Source organism: Triticum urartu, chromosome 3A (genome assembly GCF_056163025.1).
Source record: "Triticum urartu cultivar PI428250 chromosome 3A, HENAU_Tu73, whole genome shotgun sequence".
Lineage (NCBI taxonomy): Eukaryota > Viridiplantae > Streptophyta > Magnoliopsida > Poales > Poaceae > Triticum > Triticum urartu.
The window spans coordinates 512473838-512498506 of NC_141875.1; positions in this window are offsets into that span (position 1 = coordinate 512473838).

The window sequence follows — 24669 nt, forward strand, 5'->3', positions numbered from 1 at the left end:
CTAAAAATCCTAATTGATATGAATTTTCTAAAACAATAGAGCAGGTGTTGGCCGAAGAGGGACTCTTTGGCCAACTGTTGGCCGAAAAGTCCTTTTTGGCCAAAGGTTGGCTGAAAAGTCGTTTTTGGCCAAAAAGTCCTTTTTGGCCAACGGTTGGCCGAAAACTCTCTCTTCGGCCAACATGAGGCTGACAGGGTGATACTTTTGATTTTTCCGCATTAGTGTGTATAGTTTCTGAATTTGCTATAAAAATCATCATAGTTTCAAAAACAAATCCAGTTTATTATCACCAACCGTGTGAGATGTAGTACAAAATATCTTGGAGCACCATCGGTGTAGAGTACGCCTATGGCTTACGCGAGAAGGTGTGTCGGCTACAGTCCATAGCCCGCGTGTCAAGCACACTAGCTCACTCCCCAAAAACTCTCGCCTCTTCATCCCTCGCAGTCTCGAAAATATCTACCGTCTGGAAGGCTTTAATGTTTGATAGCACACGATTAGTATGTGCAGACCGTGTGCGATGCCTGTTACTCCCGCTATGCTTCAGTCCCATGATTCAAATTTCCAGTAGCCCCGGCATTTTACTCCCGCCTCTGCATCCCTCGCAATCTCAAAAATATGTGCTCTCCCTTGATCCAAATTTTCTGTAGCCCCGGCTTGTTACTCCTGCCTAGTAAAATTTTCAGTTGCCGCAGTATTTCTTCAAACACAACCTTTGCTCACACAGACACACACAACCCTCGAAACCATTGGTAGGTCGCCGCCATCGCCGGCGCCTCCATCCTCAACCTCTGCCTGTGTGCCGGGGAGCCCGGGGAGCCAATGGACAAAAAGAGGTTTACTGCGGACTTTTCGCCCGACGCCGGCGAGCTGGCCGCCGAGGTATCCCCATCATCCTCCGCGGCCCCGATCTGCCATCGTCGGTCCCCCGATCCACCCGCCGCCATGCCCCTACGCTAGTTCGAGGACTTACCCGTCCTCCCCCAGACCCGACAGCCGACGAAGTCCTACCTCGGGGTCCGGCAGCGGTGATGGGGGACATGGGTCGCCAAAATTACAGATCAAGAGACCCACACCCGCCGGTAGCTCGGTAGCTTCCACATGGCCGAACTCGCGGCCATGGAGTACGACCGCTGGCAGGTCCGCTACCACGGCGTGCTGGCTAGGCTCAATTTCCCCTTTAGCACTTGTCCGGTCCACCTCGTTCCGCCGGAGCCAGGGTGGTGAGCTCGGCTATGGCGCAGGAGGACCGCGAGGCATGGGAGTGCCTCGAGGCCGAGGCCGCCAATGAGGCCTACATGCAAGAGCTCCGTCGGCAGCACCCGGAGCTCGTGGAGGCGGAGCAGGCGATCTTTGCCCGCGTGAAGGGCGGCGAGGTTATAGATCTCTCCTCCGATGACGAGGTCGAAGGCGGCGAGGACAGAGGCGCGGAGGGCGGCGAGGTTATCGCGCTCTCCTCTGATGACGAGGTCGAAGGTGGCAGCAACGGCAGTGCGTAGGGCGTCGAGGTGGGCGTCGAGGACGAGGAGATCGACGTGGACAAGTGGAGGAGTGCCTTCCCCAACGACCCCAACGATGGTACTGGCCTGGATGCGGCTCGCGGCACACCGTACATGACGAGGAAGGTTTGGCTCGACCTCTACTTCGACCGAAAGTAGTTTAGCTTAGTTTAAATTTATGTTTTATGTTCGGTTATGCAAAACTATCTATGTTTATGTTTGAATGCATGCTACTTTCGGTTGAACCTGCTTTGAACTTGATCAAATTGAAGTTTACAACCTTAAGTTTAGGGGATCGACTAGAAAAGGCCAAAAATTGCTGGAGTATATATATATCCACTAAGGGTTTTAGTCCTTTAACTTTTTAAGGATTGCCTAGAGATGTCCTTATGACTTGTTTATTTCAGTTCCTCACAATGGGATGCTTTATATGTGCAACTATTTGTCATGCAGTTCAATTTCATCAATAACAGTTTCAACAATACCACTATGAATTATGATATTTGGTTGTTGTTAAGGATATTGCATGTACCACCCCGTGTATCATGCTACAGTACCCCCTGGGTTTAGTCTAATATTTTTTCTAAACAATGCATGAGCCTCTTTGATCCTATCTCTTTTCGAATTCCTCTTGAATTCAAATTAATTACTAAGTGAAATTCAAAATTTCACAAACATGAAATCTAAAATGTTCATCATGTGGCAAATAATCATTTGTTACTATTGGTGGTGAACCAACATTTTTATAAAGTGTTTCTCTGCCCTAAACTAAATAAAACAATGTCTTAGTCGTTAATTTAATTTTAATTGCCTTTCTAATTGGTAAAAATACTAAACTACTTTATTTTGGTGCCAAGTTAATTATAGCAGTGGCCTAAGTTAAATTGGTATTTTAGGTGCAAGATTAGTTTTTATAAAACTATTTTGCTTTCTAAAAATAAAAGAAAACGGAAAAGTTTAACAAAAAAAGGTAAAAGAAGAGGTGAGAGAGAGAGAGAGAGATCCACCCCCTAACCCTGGGCCTTAGCCGGCCGAGCCGGCTCATCCAGCCCACTCCCTGCACCGGTCGCTCCCTCCCCTTCCTGTTCCCCTTCTCCGTGTCGCTACAGGGGCGAGGTCGACCCCGACCACCTCGCCGGCCTTGCCATCGGGATAAGGCCAACCGCAGCAGCCCCCTCTCCTCCGTGGAACCCTAATCCACTTCCCTTTTTCCCTTCCTCCCCTCCTCAGATCCACCGCACCGCGCCCGCTCGAGCGAAGCCATCGCCGCGGCATCACCGTGCGCGTGGCCACCGTCGGCCGTCCTCCATCTGCCTGCGTCTAGGAGACCCCCCCTCGTCCTCGAACATGACGACCACGACCACGCCACAGACCTCGTAGCTCCTCTGCCTCGCCGGATCACCACCGTCCTCCGCTTCGGTCGTCGCCGTCGTCGTCCACTCCGGCCACCACTCTGCTGCTACTAAGCTACCATCGGGCCACCGTGTGCCTCAGCGGTGAGCCCGCACCCCTACTCCCTTTCCCATTGTGCCCGCGCTCCCTCTAACTTGCCTCGTCAACGAAGCCGACTCCGGCCGTCGCCTTTGCTGGTCGCCGTCGTCGCTACAGCCCTGCTTCGGCCCGGACACCAACACGGTTCGATGCGCCTTGTCGCCCTCGACCGAACACGCCTACCACCGCCTGCCGTTGCCCTGGCACGCCCGCGCCCGCCTGTAACTGCTGCTGCAGCAATGCTGCTACTGTTGTCCACCACCGCGACCGCGACTCCGGTCCCCTCAGCCCCGCCTTGCCACGCGACTAGCTACTGTGCTCCGCTTGCTGTTGATGCTTACCAGTGTCGCGCGCCCTGCCACGCTCCTCGCGCCCACGCCGCATCCGCAAGCTCCGCCCGCCGTGCGTCACCGCGCCCGCTGTCGCCGCTCACACCCATGCCTCCGCCCGCGATCATGGCTACTGCTCGCGTGCTGCTGCCCTGCGGCGCGCGCTTGCCCGCCGCTGTTGCGTGCTCCTGCACCGCCGCGCGCCGCCTCGTCCGTCCTGCCCCACAGCCGCTCGCTGCCCTACTCCGTATCGCCGCTGCACGGCCAGCCGCGCGGCCTCATGCCCGCGGCCGCCCCCTCTCGCTCGCCGCTCCTGCCGCCATGCTGCGCCCGCGCCACCGCCGCCCTAGAGTACGAGCGCCGCCCCCCCTCCGTCGCCTCCGCGGTCGTGGCCGGCCGGTGAGCCGCGCCGCCGACCACGCGCCTGGCGCCGGCGCCCCGCGCACGCACGCGCTTGTGCTCGGGCGGGCGCCCACATCCCCGCCCGCAGCCCGTTAACCACCGTCCGGTTGGCCCCCAGGGCCACTTACACGCGGGCCCAGCCCAACCTCTGCAAAAAAGGGGTTCATAATAATAATAGTTAATTATTTAATTAATTAGTAAGTTAATTAATTAACATAATTAGCTTAGTTAACTACCTAATTAACTGCTAATTAGCTAATGAGTCAATGACAGGGGGCCCCACCCCCTATTGACCAGTAAAGCGTTGACTGGTCAACTGGGACCCCCTGGACCCACAGACCAGGCTGTGTACACTTCTGTGTACACCGTGTTGTGTGCACTTAGCAATTTTTGCTTTTATTTTCGAATTAAAATAATTTCAGAATATTAATAAAACTTTGAAAATTCATAGAAAATAAAACCGTAGCTCGGATGAAAATGTTTTCTACATGGAAGTTGCTCAGAACAACGAGACGAATCCGGATACACCCTCCGTTCGTCTGCCACACATCCCTAGCATAGCGAACATGCAACCGTCTCCTCTCTTTCATCTGTCCGAAAAATGCCAAACGTCGGGAAAACATTCCCGGTTGTTTTCCCCCTTCAACTATATCGTGTAGCCATACGTTAGGTCACACCCGGCACATCTTATTGCCATGTTATGCTTTGTGGTGCTATACTGCTTTATATTTACTGTTTCTTCCCCCTCTTCTCTCGGGTAGACCCCGAGACCGATGTTGCCCCTGTGATCGACTACGTCAACGACGACCCCTCTTTGCCAGAGCAACCAGGCAAGCAAACCCCCCTTGAGCATTCGGATATCGCCCATTTCTTTCCCTCTCATGCTTGCATTAGAACTGCTATTGCTTTATGGATGATCCTACTCTGATGCATAGCCTATTGTTGTTACCTGCTTTCATACCTTACCTACTTATCCTAAACTGCTTAGTATAGGTTGGTTAGTGATCCATCAGTGACCCCCACCTTGTCCCAGTTGCCCCGCTTTATGTTCGATGACTCGATCAACGTGATCGACGTCCAGGCCCCGACACCGCACATCAACCCCCCCCCCTTAGTTGTACGACTCTGCAGAGTTACCATCGAGTGCCGAGGGTAGAACCTCTTACATCACTCCTGTTGAGATCTCTGTAGTGTAGCTATCCGGTCGTGGTCATCGAGGGTGATTTCCTCCTTAACTACTTCTGATATGGCTCTGTCGTGCAACCCCTCAAGTGTGAACCTCGAGGGTGGATCCTCTTACGTTCACCTTGATGACAACATCGAGTGGAATTCACCGGGGGTGATTCCTTGGGTTTTCCCTTTGGTGTTAGACACACAGTTACTATGGTTACTATGACTTTGCACTGAGCCATGTTACTAAAGACGGGTCGGCCCTGAGGGGTACCCGCGAAAGTTTAATTGCGAGTGATGTGGAGTCGGGTTGGCCTGGAGGGTGCCCGCGAGATACTTACGAGGCGTGGCCGGGCATTCTTAGCCCTTGCCGCAAGTACTCGAGGCGGGGCGACGGGGTCACATCGATCGTGAGTCTCTGCTCGTTACCGCGTGCTCCTAATCCACTACGGTTTGGATATTTGATTCGATGGGCCTCTGGCCTGATAGCACTAACCATCACGTGGGCATTGTATGGGCGTTCTGCGTCGTATACATCAGCCGAAGCTTAATAGACGTCAGTGACTGAGCGGTGCGCGCCAGGTTGGACTGGTAAGCACCTACCTTTTTGAAGGAGGTAGCTAGGTCTGCTCACCAGCCGCCCACGCAACATGCAGGAGTTCCCGGGGAGATGGCCCATGACCCCTGGGGGCATAGGTTCAGTCCAGCGTGCTGACCTCTTTATTAAGCCTAGGTTGGGTTGCGGCGTATTGTTTGGCCGAGGCCGGGCATGACCCAGGAAAGTGTGTCCGGCCGGAGTTAATCGAGCGTGGTGGGTAAGTTGGTGCACCCCTACAGGGAAGAAAACATCTATCGATAGCCTGTCCTACGGTAACGGACACTTGGAGTCGTATCCCGATCGATACAACTAGAACTGGATACTTGTGATGAGAAATGGATTGTGATGAGAAATGGATAGTATGGCTCTGGGATTGCTTTCTCGCAGGGAGTCGAGAAAGGATCTCTGGCCGAGGTTGATAACATTACTGCTACTTTACTTTATGCTACTCTACTCCCTCCTGTTGCTGCAAGATGGTGGTTTCCAGAAGATGCTAGTCTTCGATAGGCTAGGCTTTCCCCTTCCCTTCTAGCATTCTGCAGTTTAGTCCACAGATATAACCCATTCCTTTGATACAGATGCATACTTAGTTTAGATCTGATGTAAGTCTTGCGAGTACTTTGGATGAGTACTTGCGGTTGCTTTGCTACTTCTTTTCCCCCATACCCGATTGTTGCGACCAGATGACGGAGCCCAGGAGCCAAACAACGCCACTGATGACTACTACTACCCAGAGGATGCCTACTACTAAGTGAAGACCGCCGACGACTAGTAGTAGTTAGGAGGCTCCCAGGCAGGAGGCCTTGCCTTTTCGATCGATGTTGCTTTTGTGCTAGCCTTCTTAAGGAAAAACTTGTTAACCTATGTCTGTACTCAGATATTGTTGCTTTCGCTGACTCTTGTGTATTCGAGCCCTCGAGGCCCCTGGCTTGTAATATAAAGCTTGTATTATTTTAATTTGTGTCTAGAGTTGTGTTGTGATATCTCCCCGTGAGTCCTTGATCTTGATCGTACACATTTGCGTGTATGATTAGTGTACGGTTGAATCGAGGGTGTCACAAGTTGGTATCAGATCCGACTGCCTATAGGATCCCCCTTTCCAACTCCTTGGCCGAAGTTGAGTCTAGAAACCGAAAACTGTTTTACTAACTTGGCTGTGTGGCTTACGGGCCCACGTCGTCAATTGGGTGGTATTAGGATCTTTTACTCCTCGTCTATACTCTGGGACTCTGATCTCTGTTCTATTCGGGTTAAATTAATTTGCTAACTCTGACATTAGGTTCTCGTACCCACTTCCTCCCGGAGATCCCCGACATTACCGATGATCGCTTGCTTCACCAGAAGATTCCGAAGATACTTTTTGATGTTTTGTCCAGACCCTTGTGCCCATCAGTTTTGCAATTCCCTTCCATCGATAAACCCCTATGGATGACCACGTACACTTGTCATTCATACAATCATTCTCCCATTGGTCTGGTTATTACAAGATACTCCAAGATACTTGTCATTGTTCCGAGAATCCTTTGTGCCTACTGCCTTATAGTTCCTTGTCACCTGAATACACATACAAATTAATCCTCACACATATCGAGGATTTGTTTTTCCCCGGTTGTTCATATGTTTCAAAAAGTCTTTGAAATACTATTCGATCTTTCGATAATCCTCAACAGCCTGTTGTTCTTAAAATTCTTACTTGCTTGCATTATGGATAATCCCATAAGTCTGGTAATCTTATTGGCATCCTTTGTCACTATCCTTTTGAGTCCGTTGATTCAATATGTTGCGTATGCTCGCAATCCTCAGTCGAATCATAGAATTCATCCTTTCGGCTTGGACGTCATTTGACCAAGAGCTGTTTCTCGACCAATCAAATTGCTGTCGATTGTATCCCTAAGGCTATTCAACTTACTTATCTTTTGATCAGAGCGTCTACTTCTGATCTTCTATTTTTGAAATCATGATTTTTTGCATTTAAGCATCGAATTATTCAGATGTTTCTATAATCCGAAGTCTTTGGCTTCTTTCTTCTTCTGGTTGAGTACCACTACTCACATCAAATCCTATGTGGACAGCCAGATCCTTTGTTGGATTTTATCCGACAACGTCCTTCATGTTCAATAACCTTTTGAGCCTTTCCTCAGATACATAATGCCTTTGGTAAATTGTATCCCCTGCCTTCTCAACCATGCTCCGCCTTCAAGCTTGTGTTATTTTACTCATGGAGTTTGTGGTATATGTTCCCAAGATGCCCCTATGGGTTGAACCTATGCCTTCCTTAATCCATGTGCACCCGAGAGTTTTCACGAGTCATACTCTTTTGGTGTTTTGTCAGATAACATTTCAACACTACAACTTCATCGAAAGCGAGAAGTAAATGAAATGATATGCATTGAAGAAGTGGGAGTTGACCTTGAACTTTGTGTTCATGCCCATGGACACGATGTAGATCTTATCATGGAAGCTTCTCTTAAAATTAATTATCCCCTTGGTATAAGATCATCTTATATCTAGGATTTGATCTTTTGCAACCGTGGTTCTGACCATGATTGTTCCCCTTTGATTCCATTTCTCGGACAAGTTAAAGCACTTGTCTTCAGTAGATAAATGCATCATCGCAATCTCTATTTTGATCTTCCATCGAGTATTACCCTCTGATATCTCGAGAATAACAAAGAACCGTGTTTCTTCCTACGAGTCTTCATCTGGTATTGCTTCTCATTGATTTCATATTTCCCCGGGTTCTGAGTTATTAGTCACTCGAGAGCACCGATAGTTGAATAAATTCCACACTCAAATTCTATAACTCTAAGTAATTTTTGTTGCTTACGAGTTTAATAATCCTTCAAGTCATTCCTAGCCTGATAGGCTATATCATTACCATGCTAAATTTCAACTGTGCTACCTGGTCCTTCCCGAAGCACAATTTTTTATGATGAGCTAAGCCTACGTCGATCTTCCTCATCATATCGTTTTGCCTTGAACAGCAAGCTTGATTTCGAGTTTGTGTCATACCCATGGTCCCAATAGCCTTCGCTTCATCATTCCTGTTGCTTGATGTCGTTGCTGCTCGATGGCATCTTCATAAAGCCTCTCGACGAAATTTGCCATGATCACCATCAATATGCTGCCTTGTCTAAGATATCAATCGAATTCTTGAGGAGAAATACCATCCTTGCCCGTCGATGATTCGTGTTGTCATCGACACCATCCTTGACCTCCTGCCAATACAGACTTGGTCATGTTTTGGTTATATCTTACATTCCTTAACATTCTTGGAATCGTTCCTTTGTACTTCTTGTGACCTTCAGATTCAATCTTGCTTGAAGCACCATGTTAATGTTCCTCGAAGCATAACTATGGTATTCTGAATATCAACAAGAACATTGGGAGCACAATGCTAACTGTTCTTGATCAATTATCCAAACACCGTTGTATGGGTAAACCTCATAAAGTCCTTGCCCCTTTGTCTAAATGGTTTAATACTTGGAGCCCCATCATGCTCTGCCTTTCCTTGGGAAAGTTATACTCGAATAGTTGGGCATAAACATCTTTCCTTTCCATTGGTCTGATTATCATAATAATCACATTTTCCTTTGCATTTGTTTCTTTCACCTTTCTTATAATCTAACTTGTTTGAGCAGAGATAAATCCCTGCTTAAGTAAGCACCTCGGTGTACAACTCTGTGAGTAAGACCCTGTTACTATTGCTGATGACATTCTGGTAACCACTGATGGACGAGGACTTTGCCTATTTGGTCCGCCTCGTTCAACAAGCAGGAAAATAGTTCTTTTCGTCCCACGCCCTCGGTACCAAACTTTGTTGCCAACATAACTGACAGGCTATCCTCTGACCTGCCTTGCTATCATGATCATTCAAGATGTTAGCGCCTTCCTGCTTTTAACCCACATGGTGGGACCATAACCCATAGTTCCACAAGATCGGAACCTGACTCTCCGGTACATACTTGATTCCGAAGTATTCTTTGCTCTTGGCTTTGTGTGTTATCACGAGCCACCCTCCGAGAGATGATCTATTCCTGATGTTTTGAACCCCTTCTCACACTCTGTTTAGGTATCGATCGTTTGTACATTGGCTTGAAACTTCTTATTGTACCTTCATATTTTGCTCTCGACATTTTCTTAAATTCCAACTCGAGAGATACTTCTGTCACATCCCCTGCATTGTTCACCAGACAATTAACTCTTTACTTCGCCACTTAAATCTTGGGACGAGATTTCTTGTAGTGGAGGAGATTTGTAACACCCCGTGTATCATGCTACAGTATCCCCTAGGTTTAATCTAATATTTTTGCTAAACAATGCATGATCCTCTTTGATCCCATCTCTTTTCAAATTCCTCTTGAATTAAAATTCAATTACTAAGTGAAATTCAAAATTTCACAAACATGAAATCTAAAATGTTCATCATGTGGCAAATAATCATTTGTTACTATTGGTGGTGAACCAACATTTTTATAAAGTGTTTCTCTGCCCTAAACTAAATAAAACAATGTCCTAGTCGTTAATTTAATTGCCTTTCCAATTGGTAAAAATACTAAACTACTTTATTTTGGTGCCAAGTTAATTATAGCAGTGGCCTAAGTTAAATTGGTATTTTAGGTGCAAGATTAGTTTTTATAAAACTATTTTGCTTTCTGAAAATAAAAGAAAACAGAAAAGTTTAACAAAAAAAGGTAAAAGAAGAGGTGAGAGAGAGAGAGATCCACCCCCCTAACCCTGGGCCTTAGCCGGCCGAGCCGGCCCATCCAGCCCACTCCCTGCACCGGTCGCTCCCTCCCCTTCCTGTTCCTCTACTCCGTGTCGCTACAGGGGAGAGGTCGACCCCGACCACCTCGCCGGCCTTGTCGTCGGGATAAGGCCAACCGCAGCGCCCCCCCCCCCTCTCTCCTCCGTGGAACCCTAATCCACTTCCCTTTTCCCCTTCCTCCCCTCCTCAGATCCACCGCACCGCGCCCGCCCGAGCGAAGCCATCGCCGCGGCCTCATCGTGCGCGTGGCCACCGGCGGCCGTCCTCCATCTGCCTGCGTGAAGGAGACACCCCCTCGTCCTCGAACACGACGACCATGACCACGCCACGAAACTCGTAGCTCCTCTGCATCGCCGGATCACCACCTTCCTCCGCTTCGGTCGTCGACGTCGCCGTCCACTCCGGCCACCACTCTGTTGCTACTAAGCTGCCACCGGACCATCGTGCGCCTCAGCGGTGAGCCCGCACCCCTGCTCCCTTTCCCAGTGTGCCCGCGCTCCCTCTAACTCGCCTCGTCGACGAACCCGACTCCGGCCGTCGCCTTTGCTAGTCGCCGTCGTCGCTACAGCCCTGCTTTGGCCCGGACACCACCACGGTTCGATGCGCCTTGTCGCCCTCGACCGAACACGCCTGCCACCGCCTGCCGTTGCCCTGGCACGCCCGCGCCCTCCTGTAACTGCTGCTGTAGCGCTGCTGCAACCGCCGTCCACCACCGCGATCGCGGCTCAGGTCCCCTCTGCCCCGCCTTGCCACGCGACTAGCTGTTGTGCTCCGCTCGCTGCTGACGCTTACCGCTGCCGCGCGCCCTGCCACGCTCCTCGCACCCACGCCGCATCCGCAGGCCGCGCCCGCTGTCGCCGCTCACACCCGTGCCTCCGCCTGCGACCGTGGCTGCTGCTCGCGTGATGCTACCCCGCGGCGCACGCTCGCCCGCCGCCGTTGCGTGCTCCTGCACCGCCACACGCCGCCTCGTCCGTCCTGCCCCGCAGCCGCTCGCTGCCCTGCTCCGTACCGCTGCTGCACGCCCAGCCGCGCGGCCTCATGCCCGCGGCCGCCCCCTCAAGCTCGCCGCTCCTGCCGCCCCGCTGCGCCCGCGCCACCGCCGCCCTAGAGTACGAGCGTCGCCCCCCTCCGTCGCCTCCGCCTGTCACGGCCGGCCGGCGAGCCGCGCCGCCGACCACGCGCCCGGCGCCGCCGCCCCGCGCACGCACGCGCCTGTGCTCGGGCGGGCGCCCACATCCCCGCCCGCAACCCGTTAACCACCGTCCGGTTGGCCCTAGGGCCACTTACACGCGGGCCTAGCCCAACCTCTGCAAAAAAGGGGTTTCATAATAATAATAGATAATTATTTAATTAATTAGTAAGTTAATTAATTAACATAATTAGCTTAGTTAACTACTTAATTAACTGCTAATTAGCTAATGAGTCAATGACAGGGGCCCCACCCCCTATTGACCAGTCAAGCGTTGACTGGTCAACTGGGACCCCCTGGACCCACAGGCCAGGCTGTGTACACTTCTGTGTACACCGTGCTGTGTGCACTTAGCAATTTTGGCTTTTATTTTCGAATTAAAATAATTTCAGAATATTAATAAAACTTTGAAAATTCATAGAAAATAAACCATAGCTCGGATGAAAATGTTTTCTACATGGAAGTTGCTTAGAACGACGAGACGAATCCGGATACACGCTCCGTTCGTCCGCCACACATCCCTAGCATAGCGAACATGCAATCGTCCCCTCTTTTTCATCTGTCCGAAAAATGCCAAACATCGGGAAAACATTCCCGGTTGTTTTCCCCCTTCACCTATATCGTGTACCCATACGTTAGATCACACTCGGCACATCTTATTGCCATGTTATGCTTTGTGGTGCTATGTTGCTTTATATTTACTGTTTCTTCCCCCTCTTCTCTCTGGTAGACCCCGAGACCAATGTTGCCCCTGTGATCGACTACGTCAATGACGACCCCTCCTTGCCAGAGCAACCAGGCAAGCAAACCCCCCTTGAGCATTCCGATATCGCCCATTTCTTTCCCTCTCATGCTTGCATTAGAACTGCTACTGCTTTATGGATGATCCTACTCTGATGCATAGCCTGTTGTTGTTACCTGCTTTCATACATTACCTGCTTATCCTAAACTGCTTAGTATAGGTTGGTTAGTGATCCATCAGTGACCCCCACCTTGTCCCAGTTGCCCCGCTTTATGTTCGATGACTCGATCAACGTGATCGACATCCAGGCCCCGACACCGCACATCACCCCCCCCCCCCTTAGTTGTACGACTCTGCAGAGTTACCATCGAGTGCCGAGGGCAGAACCTCTTACATCACTCTTGTTGAGATCTCTGTAGTGTAGCTATCCGGTCGTGGTCATCGAGGGTGATTTCCTCCTTAACTACTTCCGATACGGCTCTATCGTGTAACCCCTCAAGTGTGAACCTCGAGGGTGGATCCTCTTACGTTCACCTTGATGACAACATCGAGTGGAATTCACCGGGGGTGATTCCTCGAGTTTTCCCTTTGGTGTTAGACACACAGTTACTATGGTTACTATGACTTTGCACTGAGCCATGCTACTAAAGGCGGGTCGGCCCTGAGGGGTACCTGCGCAAGCTTAATTGCGAGTGATGTGGAGTCGGGTTGACCTGGAGGGTGCCCGCAAGATACTTACGAGGCGTGGCCGGGCATTCTTAGCCCTTGCCGCAAGTACTCGAGACGGGGCGACGAGGTCACATCGATCATGAGTCTCTGCTCGTTACCGCCTGCTCCTAATCCACTACGGTTTGGATATTTGATACGAGGGGCCTCTGGCCTGATAGCACTAACCATCACGTGGGCATTGTATGGGCGTTCTGCGTCGTATACATCAGCCGAAGCTTAATAGACGTCAGCGACTGAGCGGCGTGCGCCGGGTTGGACTGGTAAGCACCTACCTTTTTGAAGGAGGTAGCTAGGTCTGCTCACCGGCCGCCCACGCAACGTGCAGGAGTTCCCGGGGAGATGGCCCATGACCCTTGGGGGCATAGGTTTGGTCCGGCGTGCTGACCTCTCTATTAATCCTAGGTCGGGTTGCGGCATATTGTTTGGCCGAGGCCGGGCATGACCCAGGAAAGTGTGTCCGACCAGAGTTAATCGATTGTGGTAGGTAAGTTGGTGCACCCCTGCAGGGAAGAAAACATCTATCGATAGCCTGTCCTACGGTAACGGACACTTGGAGTTGTATCCTGGTCGATACAACTAGAACTGGATACTTGTGATGAGAAATGGACTGTGATGAGAAATGGATTGTGTTGAGAAATGGATAATATGGCTCTAGGATTGCTTTCTCGCATGGAGTCGAGAAAGGATCTCTGGCTGAGGTTGATAACATTACTGCTACTTTACTTTATGCTACTCTACTCCCTCCTGTTGCTGCAAGGTGGTGGTTTCCAGAAGATGCTAGTCTTTGATAGGCTAGGCTTTCCCCTTCCCTTCTGGCATTCTGCAGTTTAGTCCACAGATACAACCTATTCCTTTGATACAGATGCATACTTAGTTTAGATATGATGTAAGTCTTGCGAGTACTTTGGATGAGTACTCACGGTTGCTTTGCTACTTCTTTTCTCCCATACCCGATTGTTGCGACCAGATGACGGAGCCCAGGAGCCAGATGATGCCACTGATGACTACTACTACCCGGAGGATGCCTACTACTACGTGAAGACCGCCGACGACCAGGAGTAGTTAGGAGGCTCCCAGGCAGGAGGCCTTGCCTTTTCGATCGATGTTGCTTTTGTGCTAGCTTTCTTATGGCAAAACTTGTTAACTTATGTCCGTACTCAGATATTGTTGCTTCCGCTGACTCTTGTGTATTCGAGCCCTCGAGGCCCCTGGCTTGTAATATAAAGCTTGTATTATTTTAATTTGTGTCTAGAGTTGTGTTGTGATATCTCCCCGTGAGTCCTTGATCTTGATCGTACACATTTGCGTGTATGATTAGTGTACGGTTGAATTGAGGGCGTCACATTGCAGTTAACATGCCTTTTCGCTTTCAATTGTTGTTTAGCAACATGCATTGTACTGAATGACTAAATATGCAATCCCAAGCTACATAGCAACAAGGAAGAGTGTTACCTTAATGTTCTGATGATGTCGAGATATACATGTAATAAAATCTTATATAATGGGATGGATGGAGTGTTGTACTACACCATTTTTCAATTGTTGTTTAGCTTCTAATATTAACTTGGTGCTTTTAGGTACATATATCATTGCTAAAGATCCACACTTCGACCCTTTCTGCGTATGGGGCAATGAGATATTCATAAACCAGCCTCAAGTGAGGAAACTGATAAAGATTGTTATTAAAATGGGTCAAAAGATGTCAATCAAACTATTTATTTACACTTTATGCAAGACAACAGTGAACTACAGGATGGTAAGTAAGAACCCTGTAGCCTTCTTTTTACTACCCGTAATGAGTTGTGTTAGATGACAATATATGAATCTTTTTTCTTTTGCAGCGGATCCTGAAGCAGTTTACTCAAGATTACCTCTCAAACTACATGATTGGCGGCCGGCCATCACAAGGGGTTGGACTAGAGTCCTGCATGCCTTCTGCATCCAGGAGAGCACGATAGGGCCATTCCGCTTCACCTTGTTCAACAACTAGAATGTATGTCGCCTCTTTCTTTACCATCTGTAATAGTACAAGTATAGAACCCTGGTACATTATTCTTTATTTGGTGCTTCTGTAATTCTTAAACATATGTACATGCGAATCGAATAATGCATTGATTGTTGAACCTGATGGATATGAATAAAGCTATAGACTACTTTCAAGTTTAAATTAGGTAAAATTTTAAATAGCAGCAATTAAATTAGGGAGAAAATTACGTTGTGCAGGTTATTGCGACACACACGGTTGGCAAAACACAAACGTTTGCGATACACACCATAATCCAAGACGGTTCACAAAGAGGAAACGTGTGCAAGCATGCACACAGTTGTCGTTTGCAAAAGCGTGTGTGATGTCAGACACTATCACATACGGTGTGGGAAAACTAAATGTGTGTTATTGCCTACCTATCGTACACGGTTTATAACCATGAACTGTTTGTGATGTGCCAGGCATCGTAAAACTCATGTGCCTGGAATCTACCTGGAAAACTGACGTGCCTGGAATCTGCCTGGTTTTAGGCAGAACCACAAAACTACAACTACGATGGCAATGCAGGCACAAACGAGTAGCAAGGATGAAGCGTTTGGGATATTCGAGATATCAGAAACGATTATATAGGGACAATTGTATGCATCAAGGCTCCCTATCCCCGACGGTTTCTGCGTCGTGTGGGAAGGACTGATACGTCTCCAACGTATCTATAATTTTTGATTGTTCCATGCTATATTATATTCTGTTTTGGACATTATTGGGCTTTATTATACACTTTTATATTATTTTTGGGACTAACCTATTAACCGGAGGCCCAGCCCAGAATTGCTGTTTTTTTGCCTATTTCAGAGTTTCGCAGAAAAAGAATATCAAATGGAGTCCAAACGGAATGAAACCTTCGGGAACGTGATTTTCGGAACGAACGTGATCCAGAGGACTTGTACCCTACATCAAGACATCAACCAGGAGGCCACGAGGTAGGGGGTGCACCTACCCCCCTGGGCGTGCCCTCCACCCTCGTGGGCCCCCTGTTGCTCCACCGACGTACTCCTTCCTCCTATATATACCTACGTACCCCCAAACTACCAGATACTGAGCCAAAACCCTAATTCCACCGCCATAACTTTTTGTATCCACGAGATCCCATCTTGGGGCCTTTTCCAGAGCTCCGCCGGAGGGGCATCGATCACGGAGGGCTTCTACATCAACACCATAGCCCCCCCGATGAAGTGTGAGTAGTTTACCTCAGACCTTCGGGTCCATAGTTATTAGCTAGATGGATTCTTCTCTCTTTTTGGATCTCAATAAAAAGTTCTCCCCCTCTCTTGTGGAGATCTATTCGATGTAATCTTCTTTTGCGGCGTGTTTGTTAAGACCGATGAATTGTGGGTTTATGATCAAGTTTATCTATGAACAATATTTGAATCTTCTCTGAATTCTTTTATGTATGATTGGTTATCTTTGCAAGTCTCTTCGAATTATCAGTTTGGTTTGGCCTACTAGATTGATCTTTCTTGCAATGAGAGAAGTGCTTAGCTTTGGGTTCAATCTTGCGGTGTCCTTTCCCAGTGACAGTAGGGGCAGCAAGGCACGTATTGTATTGTTGCCATCGAGGATAACAAGATGGGGGTTTATATCATATTGCATGAGTTTATCCCTCTACGTCATGTCATCTTGCTTAAAGCGTTACTCTGTTCTTATGAACTTAATACTCTAGATGCATGCTGGATAGCGGTCGATGTGTGGAGTAATAGTAGTAGATGCAGGCAGGAGTCGGTCTACTTGTCACGGACGTGATGCCTATATACATGAGCATACCTGGATATTCTCATAACTATGCTCAATTCTGTCAATTGCTCAACAGTAATTTGTTCACCCACTGTAAATACTTATGCTCTTGAGAGAAGCCACTAGTGAAACCTATGGCCCTCGGGTCTATCTTCCATCATATTAATCTTCCAACACTTAGTTATTTTTATTGCCTTTTATTTTACTTTGCATCTTTATCATAAAAAATACCAAAAATATTATCTTATCATATCTATCAGATCTCACTCTCGTAAGTGACCGTGTAGGGATTGACAACCCCTTATTGCGTTGGTTGCGAGGATTTATTTGTTTGTGTAGGTGCGAGGGACTCGTGCGTGGCCTCCTACTGGATTGATACCTTGGTTCTCAAAAACCGAGGGAAATACTTATGCTACTTTGCTGCATCACCCTTTCCTCTTCAAGGGAAAACCAACGCAGTGCTCAAGAGGTAGCAAGAATGATTTCTGGCGCCGTTGCCGGGGAGGTCTACGCAAAAGTCAACACACCTAGTACCATCACAAACCCTTATCTCCCACATTACATTATTTGCCATTTGCCTCTCGTTTTCCTCTCCCCCACTTCACCCTTTCCGTTTTATTCGCCCTCTCTTTTCTGGTCGCCTCTTTTTCGCTTGCTTGTTGTTATGGCTTGTCCCCTATCTTCTCCGTTATCTCCCGAGAATGAAGTTCTTAATTTTAAACAAAGGGAAGGAGAAAATTTAAAAGACGCTTGGTATAGGATTTGCAATGCTCAAAAATAGATCTACCAGGAAGCAATCCACTTCCGCTCTTCTCCGCAATTTTTACGTAGGCACTACTCCTTGGTACAGATATATCCTTGATACCATTACTGTAGGGAATTTCTTGGGTAGCCATACTTTTGATTCTCATAATGCTATGATAGATTTGTTTGGCTCACCCCCTCTTATGATTAATGGAACTATGTTAACTTTGGAGCATGTAATGCAAAGACTTGAAATAATTGAAAATAAAGTTGCTACCATAGAGCAAATTGAAAATTTGGATTAAAAGATCCACAACCGAATCACTCAATGTGGATCTAAAGTAGGAGTCACTTTGCAAAATATTAAGGAGAAGGAACCCATAGTTAATGAGAAAATAAATTAGGATTCCACTAGAATCGATAAACTTGAGAATATCATTACCAACTTAGGAACCACTTTTTCCTCCATAAAGAATACTCTAAGTCCTCCAACTAACATTTCCAAGCTTATGTATGTTCCTAAAAATAAGGGTGAATCCTCTAGTAAGGAAACTGTGGATCTCAAATCTATAAGTATTCATCCCAATCTTTTTGTTATCATTAAGGAACCAATTATTACAAATGAATTTTTCGATCTTGTGCCTAAAAGTTTGATAATTAATAAAAAGAAAGAAACTCTTAAGGATTATAGATGCCTCATTGAAGAATTGCCTACCAAAGATGGCAATACCTAGATCTATCCTTGCTTTTTATGCCTAACTAGGGGTGTTAAACGATAGCGCTTGTTGGGAGGCAACCCAATTTTATTTTTATTCTTGATTTTTTTCTCCTGTTTAGTAATAAATAATTTATCTAGCCTTTGTTTTGGTTGTGTTTTTTGTGTTTAATTAGAATTTGTACCAAGTAGAACCGTTGGGAAGACTTGGGGAAAGTCTTTTTAATCTTGCTGTAAAAAACAGAAACTTTAGCGCTCACGAGAATTACTGCCATTTTTATTTGGAAAGTGATATTTAGTTAATTATTTTTCAGATGATTAATAGATAAATTCCTCACGTCCAGCAATTTATTTTAGAATTTTTGGGGTTCCAGATCTTGCGTTAGCTACAGATTACTACAGACTGTTCTATTTTTGACAGATTCTGTTTTTTCCGTGTGTTGTTTGCTTATTTTATTGAATTATGGCTAGTAAAATAATTTATAAACCATATAGAAGTTGGAATACAGTAGTTTTAACACCAACATAAATAAAGAATGAGTTCATTACAGTACGTTGAAGTGGTGTTTTGTTTTCTTTCGCTAACGGAGCTCACGAGATTCTCTACTTTAAGTTTTGTGTTGTGAAGTTTTCAAGTTTTGGGTGAAAGACTTGATGGATTATGGAACAAGGAGTGGCAAGAGCCTAAGCTTTGGGATTCCCATGGCACCCCAAGATAATCTAAGGACACCTAAAAGCCAAAGCTTGGGGATGTCCCGGAGGGCATCCCCTCTTTCGTTTACTTCCATCGGTAACTTTACTTGGAGCTATATTTTTATTCACCACATGATATGTGTTTTGCTTGAAGCGTCTTGTATGATTTGAGTCTTTGCTTCTTATTTTACCACAATCATACTTGCTGTACAAACCTTTTGAGAGAGACACACATGATTCGGAAATTATTAGAATACTCTATTTGCTTCACTTATATCTTTTGAGTTATATAGTTTTTGCTCTAGTACTTCACTTATATCTTGTAGAGCACAGTGCTGGTTTTGTTTTATAGAAACTATTATTCTCTCATGCTTCACTTATATTATTTTGAGAGTCTTAAATATCATGGCAATTTACTTAAATAATCCTAATATGCTAGGTATTCAAGACTAGTAAAAACTTTCTTATGAGTGTGTTGAATACTAAGAGAAGTTTGATGCTTGATGATTATTTTGAGACATGGAGGTAGTGATATCAAAGTTGTGCTAGTTCAGTAGTTGTGAATTTGAAAAATATTTGTGTTGAAGTTTGCAATTCCCGTAACATGCACGTATGGTAAACGTTATGTAACAAATTTGAAACATGAGGTGTTCTTTGATTGTCCTCCTTATGAGTGGCGGTCGGGGACGAGCGATGGTCTTTTCCTACCAATCTATCCCCTAGGAGCATGCGCGTACTACTTGGTTTTTGATGAATTGTAGATTTTTGCAATAAGTATGTGAGTTCTTTATGACTAATGTTGAGTCCATGGATTATACGCACTCTCACCTTTCCATCATTGCTAGCCTCTTTGGTACCATGCATTGCCCTTTCTCACATTGAGAGTTGGTGCAAACTTCGCCGGTGCATCCAAACCCCATGATATGATATGCTCTTTCACACATAAACCTCCTTATATCTTCCTCAAAACAACCACATCCTACCTATTATGGCATTCCCATAGCCATTCCGAGATATATTGCCATGCAACTTTCCACTGTTCCGTTTATCATGACACGTTCATCATTGTCATATTGCTTTGCATGATCATGTAGTTGACATAGTATTTGTGGCAAAGCCACCATTCATAATCCTTTCATACATGTCACTCTTGGTTCATTGCATATCCCGGTACACCGCCGGAAGCATTCATATAGAGTCATACTATGTTCTAGTATCGAGTTGTAAATAAATAGAAGTGTGATGACCATCATTTTCTAGAGCATTGTCCCAAGTGAGGAAAAAAATAAAAAAAGAGAGAAAGGCCATAAAAAAGAGAAGGCCCAAAAAATGAGAGAAAAAGAGAGAAGGGACAATGTTACTATCCTTTTTACCACACTTTTGCTTCAAAGTAGCACCATAATCTTCATGATAGAGAGTCTTTTGTTTTGTCACTTTCATATACTAGTGGGAACTTTTCATTATAGAACTTGGCTTGTATATTCCAACAATGGGCTTCCTCGAATGCCCTAGGTCTTCGTGAGCAAGCAAGTTGGATGCACACCCACTTAGTTTATTTTGTTGAGCTTTCATATATTTATAGCTCTAGTGCATCTGTTGCATGGCAATCCCTACTCCTTGCATTAACATAAATTGATGGGCATCTCCATAGCTCATTGATTAGCCTCGTTGATGTGAGACTTTCTCCCTTTTTTGTCTTCTCCACATAACCCACATCATTATATTCTATTCCACCCATAGTGCTATATCCATGGCTCACGCTCATGTGTTGCGTGAAGGTTGAAAAAGTTTGAGATTACTAAAGTATGAAACAATTTCTTGGCTTGTCATCGGGGTTGTGCTTGATGAGAGCATTCTTGTGTGATGAAAATGGAGCATGACTAAACTATATGATTTTGTAGGGATGAACTTTCTTTTGCCATGTTATTTTGAGAGTACATAATTGTGTAGTTAGTATGCTTGAAGTATTATTATTTTTATGTTAATATTGAACTTTTATCTTGAATCTTTCGGATCTGAAAATTCATACCACAATTAAGAAGAATTACATTGAAATTATGCCAAGTAGCATTCCACATCAAAAATTCTGTTCTTATCATTTACCTACTCAAGGACGAGCAGGAATTAAGCTTGGGGATGCTTGATACGTCTCTAGCGTATCTATAATTTGTTATTGTTCCATGCTATATTATATTCTATTTTGGACATTATTGGGATTTATTATACACTTTTATATTATTTTTGGGTCTAACCTATTAACCGGAGGCCCAGCCCAGAATTGCTGTTTTTTGCCTATTTCAGAGTTTCGCAGAAAAAGAATATCAAACGGAGTCCAAACGGAATGAAACCTTCGGGAACGTGATTTTCGGAACGAATGTGATCCAGAGGACTTTTACCCTACGTCAAGACATCAACCAGGAGGCCACAAGGTAGGGGGCGCCTACCCCCCCCCCCCCCCTCGGCGCGCCCTCCACCCTCATGGGCCCCCTGTTGCTCCACCGACGTACTCTTTCCTCCTATATATACCTACGTACCCCCAAACTACCAGATATGGAGCCAAAACCCTAATTCCACCGCCGTAACTTTCTGTATCCACGAGATCCCATCTTGGGTCCTTTTTTGAAGCTCTGCCGGAGGGGGCATCGATCACGGAGGGCTTCTACATCAACACCATAGCCCCTTTGATGAAGTGTGAGTAGTTTACCTCAACCTTCGGGTCCATAGTTATTAGCTAGATGGCTTCTTATCTCTTTTTGGATCTCAATACAAAGTTCTCCCCCTCTCTTGTGGAGATCTATTCGATGTAATCTTCTTTTGCGATGTTTTTGTTGAGACCAATGAATTGTGGGTTTATGATCAAGTTTATCTATGAACAATATTTGAATCTTCTCTGAATACTTTTATGTATGATTGGTTATCTTTGCAAGTCTCTTCGAATTATTAGTTTGGTTTGGCCTACTAGATTGATCTTTCTTGCAATGGGAGAAGTGCTTAGCTTTGGGTTCAATCTTGCGGTGTCCTTTCCTAGTGACAGTAGGGGCAGCAAGGCACGTATTGTATTGTTGCCATCGAGGATAACAAGATGGGGTTTATATCATATTGCATGAGTTTATCCCTCTACATCATGTCATCTTGCTTAAAGCATTACTCTGTTCTTATGAACTTAATACTCTAGATGCACGCTGGATAGCGGTCGATGTGTGGAATAATATTAGTAGATGCAGGCAGGAGTCGGTCTACTTGTCTCGGGCGTAATGCCTATATACATGAGCATACCTAGATATTCTCAAAACTATGCTCAATTCTGTCAATTGCTCAATAGTAATTTGTTCACCCACCGTAAATACGTATGCTCTTGAGAGAAGCCACTAGTGAAACCTATGGCCCCCGAGTCTATCTTCCATCATATTAATCTTCCAACACTTAGTTATTTTTATTGCCTTTTATTTTACTTTGCATCTTTATCATAAAAAATACCAAAAATCTTATCTTATCATATCTATCAGATCTCACTCTCGTAAGTGACCGTGTAGGGATTGACAACCCCTTATCGCATTGGTTGCGAGGATTTATTTGTTTGTGTAGGTGCGACGGACTCGTGCGTGGCCTCCTACTAGATTGATACCTTGGTTCTCAAAAACTGATGGAAACACTTACGCTACTTTGCTGCATCACCCTTTTCTCTTCAAGGGAAAACCAACGCAGTGCTCAAGAGGTAGCAAGGACCCCCCCCCTATCGCCCACACTCACCTAGCGACGGTTCCATATGCCGTCACAGAAAGGGGTTAACAACCGTTTGTTTAGGACAGATGCGTACCAATGTGGACTCTTTTGGAACAACTTTTGTGCATAAGGATTTGGATACACGATCAATATTTCCGCTTAGTTCATGCGAATGCTCACAAATAGATTGAGAAGTGTAGCGACCAGACCTCAAACGGTCCAATCTCTGTGCTCAGGTGTCATCCCTGGATCAGTAATGCTGACACCACACAATACTTGAAGGATTTATAACAGAGTAGCAATCACACACTTATTACATCGAGTGTCTCAAAAGAGAACTTATTACAATAAATATGGCTTAAGGCCATCTAATAACGATAACAGCGGAAGGCTTGGAAGATAAGCGAGTCCATCAACTCCTACGGCATCATTGAGTATACAACCATGACCTAAAACTCCTTAATCGTCGTCTGAAAAGTCTGCAGCATTAATGTTGCAGCCCGAAAATAGGTTAGCACATGGAATATGCTGGCAAGGTAACACATAGAGAGTAATGGAATGAAACAGCTATACTATATGCATATTTGGCTGGTGGAAAGCTCTATGGTTACAGTTTTGCGTAAAGCCAATTTTTCCCTACTGCAAAGGAATAAATTTTATTTAACTATCATGGTGGCTATTGAACATTGAGAATGGTTGACAGCATTCTCAATCCCAATTAAGCATCATCATTAACAAAACCCAACAGAATTAATTTAGAGTAACATGTTGAGGTTCACATGATAATCCAAGTACTAGATACTCAAGATGTCCATAACCGGGGACACGGCTAACCATGATTAGTTTATTACACTCTGCAGAGGTTTGCGCACTTTTCCCCACAAGACTCGATCGCCTCCGTTTGGTTTCTCGCACTACATGGTGTTTGAGAAGACGGATGACCGAGACATAGTCTTTCAGAAGCGCTAGCACCTTACGATGGGTAGACCATACCACCTACATCCCCTACATCTGCTAGTATACCACTGTAAGAGTTCGCGCGACTTAGTCAACTATGCTAGAGCCCATAATAGCTTGTGGCTACAGACGGAAGTTTCTAGTATGAATAGTCTCATGATCCCTTTGAGCTTGAATGGCGGTCCAAAAGAAAACAGGCAAGTCCTGGAATACCCAGGTGCCTCAATCCACCCAGATGTGTGTTTAAGTTGCCACCTTAGATAAACCATTAATTAACAATCTCACATCTGTCATGGATATCACTCACCCAATCCACGTCTACTAGCATAGCATGGCACATAGGAAAACGTAGAAGTAACTCCCAAAGGTTTGACAATAAACAGGTAATAGGTACTACCTCAACTACTTCCCATCCCACAATTTAATTAGATCCTAGTCATGCAATGTGTGAGGATTGATCTAATGCAATAAAACTGGGTAGTAGGAGGTATGATCAAAGTGTTACTTGCCTTGCTGATGATCCGCGAAACCTAGAGATTCGAAGTAACAAGCGGCGCACTCCGGGTATTCTATCACAGACAAACAAACAAGCATACAATAAGTATTCATCTAATGCACGGGTAAAACTCAAATAAGAGATCTAACCAAAAGGTTCAACTTAAGAACTCCGATTTGCAAAAAGAATCAAATCAAACGAAGCAACGAAAGTCAAACGGCAAAAGAGCAGGCTTCATTTACTATTCTGGACCTAGGGCAATTTTTACAGTGGCAAAAACTTGTTTAAGTTGGTTAAACAGATAGAGGGTTTCGAGACGAAACTCCAGGCGCTTGAATCGCCTGATTCCGATAAACGAGCGAAAAGTTATACTCAAACGAAAATCGAATCAGGAATCGCGATCAGAAAAATCGCGGATTTAATCCGAGAAAAAGAAAAATGAAGAACAGATTAAAGAACGAACGGACGTACGCTCGCTATTTAAATCAATCAGAAAAACCGATCTATTTAAAAAAACGAAACTAAAAAAATAAATATAAAAACCACGACTTTTTTAAACAAAAAAACGGGCGGCGAAAACGAGGTTGACCTCGGGTGGCGGGTGGTGGCGGCGGCGGCGGCGCACGGCTAGGGTTAGGGTTTC